The sequence below is a fragment of the Cygnus olor genome, chromosome 3 (genome assembly GCF_009769625.2).
Source record: "Cygnus olor isolate bCygOlo1 chromosome 3, bCygOlo1.pri.v2, whole genome shotgun sequence".
In the NCBI taxonomy this organism is placed as follows: Eukaryota; Metazoa; Chordata; class Aves; order Anseriformes; family Anatidae; genus Cygnus; species Cygnus olor.
The window spans coordinates 67,373,931-67,377,952 of NC_049171.1; the positions used below are offsets into that span (position 1 = coordinate 67,373,931).

Below are 4,022 nucleotides of genomic sequence, written 5' to 3' on the forward strand. Positions count from 1 at the left end.
ACTTTCCAAATTAAGATTTAAACAAAGAAGAGTAATGTCTGTCATGTGAAGTTTCCTCTGTTCCTCCCCTACAAAGAAATGTTATGTGAGTGCTGTGTGGGAGGGATGTTGTGATATTCACATAAACAGAAAAGGTAAATGCATATTTAAAAAATAAAAATATATAAAAATGAAAGAAGAAGAAGAAGCAGACATGCTTATTTCCTGCCTGTTGTGAAAGAAAAGATTGAATAAATGAGCTTTATAATTGAACTGGAAAGGCTTCTAATTTGTTGACATACTGTTCTTTGAGACAGATTTTCAAACCCCAGACCCAATTTTTATTCACTGTAAACATTCAGGAATGAACACTTGGATCTAAATGAGGCAAGGAAAACAATGTGGGATTGTCAGTGAAAAGTATCATTATTATACACCAAAGAGAAAAATTGAATGTGAAGGACTTCTTTGAATAATTTGAATTATTTACTAGAATTTACAGTAATATTATTTTTTCATAATGGACAAACAATAATCATATATGGGATGGGGAAACACTGAATTATAAGTTCATTTTTGAGGCCATGAACAACAAATACTGATACAAATTCCAGCAGTTGTTGTAGCCATCCATCCCAATTTTTACACTTACACATCCTCAGGACCAAATCTGCTGATGTACATTAATACAGCTGTCCTGATTTCAATGCCCCTGGGGAGAGAGTGAGAGGAGGAGAGAAACAACTTCTAATGTTCAAGAAAATGTATTTTTTTGGAAATGTTGTTAAGAAAATGTTCAGGTTGATAAAGTTTAAGTCCATTTATGTATTTTCCTCTGATATTTTTCTTTCTCATCAGCAAAATTCTCTCACTCCTACAACTGCATCTATTGTATCTTGGTCATGTCATTATTGTCTTAAATTGGGTGTTTTCAACCCTTCCCTTGTTATTTACTTTGGAACACAAAATGCATTTCCAATTCTGATACAATAGCTCTCTATAGCAAAGATGAGGGCAGTCTTTAGTGGGTAAGGAAAGAAAGATTGACTTAATAGTAAAATTACAATTTCACTTTCCATACAAACGTTATAAAGAAATCACATACAATAACTGCTGATTCACTACCAGGATTTTCTGACATTACCTTACATTTGGACTTACCTTTGACTCACAACAAATTGATAGATGGGCCAGTGCTAAAGAGCTTTGGTGATTAAAAACTTCCCTGCCATTTTCTGCGTGCACAAGCAGAGTGTCTGGTGCTGCAGTGACTTACAAATGCTATTCTAGCTGCCAGCATTACCAGAAATGGTAGACACATTTCGTTGTACCGAGTTCCAAAATAACATGTGGCCTAATAGCCTCTAAAAGATACTGTTGAAGAAGACAGTCAATGACAAGGTCAGTCTTGGTCATAGCTTAGGAGATAGGGCTTGTCAAAAAGCAGAAGAGGTCAGAAATGCAGCTCGACTTCTAACATGAGCAGAACTCACTGTGCTCTCAGGAGCAAAAGCATAAAAATAAGTGGGATTGCCCAGTCCCAAACAGCTGAACTACATTTTCATCTACCCTGTTGGGAGCCAGAACTGAATTTGACAAGGGATTTCCAGACTGAGCCTGTATAACTTCAAGCACATCTTTACCGAAAATGTTAATTTATAACAGAATGGCCTGGCCACTTGTTTGAGTCATTTTGTTCATCAAAATATTTTCTCAAAAACCCCACAGCACCAAATGCATTGTGTAACTCTGCATACATGCATTTGTAGTATTTTCTCCTACATCCAGTGGATATATACGCCTCTTAGAAGCTGATTTGTGTGCAACACTGTGACAAACAAAACAGAAATTATTTAAGATACACAGATGTCAAGATTTTGGCTGAGATAGAGTTAATTTTCTTCATAGAGGCTCATATGAAGCTGTATTTTGTATTTTTGATGAAAATAATGGTGGTAACATGCTGATGTTTTAGTTACTGCAGAGCAGTGTTCACATAGAGCCAAGGATTCTTCTGCTCCCCATGCTGACCTGCCAGTGAGAAGGCTGAGGGTGCACCAGGAACTGGGAGAGGACAAAGCCAGGAGAACTGACACATAAAAACCAAATGGATATTCCATATCATATGTCATCATGCTCAACAGTAAAAGCTGGGGTCAGGAAGGATGGGGACATTCAGAGTGATGGTGTTTGTCTTCCCAAGGAACCATTACGTGTGATGAGCCCTGCTTTCCTGCAAGTGGCTGAACACCTGCCTGCTGATGGGAAGCAGAAAATGGATTTCTTATTTTGCCTTGCTTCTGCATGCAGCTTTTGATTTACCTGGTAAATTTTCTGTATCCCGACCGATGAGTTCTCACACTTTTACCTTTCCAGTTGTCTCCTCCATCCTACCCGGGGAGAAAGAGCAAGCAGCCGTGTGGTACTGAGCTGCATGCAGGGTTAAACCACAGCAACAGGTAATGCTTATAATCCTATTTTCTTCCTATTGGCAATATTATAAATCCAGGGAAGAAAAAGGGAAGTCTTTATTTATTTATTTATTTATTTGTCTATTTAAAGACGTACTCCAGAGTTCCCTTTCTCTCATGATGCCCTCCTCTACTGAGGGATTTATATGTAAAAAGATATATTTTCAAATTTCTGCCTACAGGATCTAAAATGTCCTGTAAATCCTGTCCTGATCTAAATTGTAATAGTGTGACTGCTTAATCAGTTCTGTTAAGGTTGGTGTGAGTTTTTTGAATTTATAACATTACAATTGAGATCTAACTGGGACAATGATTTTTAAATAATCATGAGTTAGAGTGACCAACTTAAGATATTTCTAGAAGGCTGGTCCTTCCAGAACTCATGAGCTTCTTCCCTGCCTCTTCCCTAAGAATGTTTGGGCTTTGGATGTCTGAGGTTGTTGAGCCAAAATAACAAGTCATTTCTGAAGAGTGATTTATTTATTATTTTTTTTAAGTTGGCAACCTTGTCTACCTGCCTCTGATGGCATACGGGTTATAAGTATTGCATGGATCTTGTAAATAACAGTTGGTCAGCGTAAAAGAGGCCCTATGGTTCAAGATGCTTTGATGTTATTTCATTTTACTTGCTTTGATTTGATTCATAAAGAAATGCTTAGGAATTCTTTGTAGTGTTCCTTAGCATGCTGAAATTTCCAGATGCCTTCCCTCCACTATAGCTCTGATTATATCTAGGAAAGAGACTTTTTTGGTTAGAGGGTGAAATTTTAAACATTCTTTTTTCAGGATAAATTTGCTGTTCAAGTTCTGGTCTGCTGCCTTCTGGATTATGGCAGGCATTAAAATGCTCTTAAAAACAATGGTATCATTCATCTCAAAAGACTCTGTTTCATTTTCTTTATTCTGTCTAAAGTACTTTACAGGGCAATATTAGCTACATGCCATTTATTGAACTATTAGGCTTCAGACAGATTTAGATAACAAGTCAATTATCTTTTTAAAAAAAAAGGGGGGGGGGGGGTTACTTACATGTTGTCTCCAGCTTGTTTATAGTGTTGTCTTTCTTAGTTTTGAGACAAACAAGGCTTGACCAGATGTTGTGTTTCATGGAGGGGAAAGAGAAGAAATTGGTGGGCTGATTATGACATCATACAGACACAGATTTCGTAGTGATTATCAATTCTATTTTATTATATGAGATCTTCACATCACAATTGACTATACTATCATTCTGGATTGTGTTGAGTTAAATAGAATTTCTCAGGATTTACAGTAGTATGCCCTAGATTTATTTGTAGCAAGTTTCAAAAGGGACAGAGGGGCTTGGCTGATTTCATTTTAGGTGTGCACAGTGATTCCTGATTCCTCTACAGCAGCAAAGAATGTGAAGTCACATTTCTCTGTACAATATTATTGTAGTCATGTTTATGGATTACATCCATCAGTGCAATATTAAACAGATGACACAATGGTGAGCTCTTTCCTTTTTTATAGTTCTGTAGACATATGTTGTGCTTTAGAAAATAAAGATGGAGTCTTGCTTGAAAGAAATGACATGTTAATTTAAAACAA

At 36.7% G+C, this 4,022-nt stretch overlaps 1 long non-coding RNA gene across 1 annotated transcript; it reads right to left on the bottom strand.

The window, feature by feature from the left end:
• Positions 1-356: 356 nt before the first annotated feature.
• On the bottom strand, positions 357-3,744 carry LOC121067190. Its single transcript, XR_005818148.1, has 3 exons — positions 3,480-3,744; positions 2,302-2,369; positions 357-691 (listed from the first exon to the last, which is right to left on the bottom strand). It is a non-coding gene; the product is annotated as an uncharacterized LOC121067190 (long non-coding RNA).
• Between the last annotated feature and the right edge of the window lie 278 nt (positions 3,745-4,022).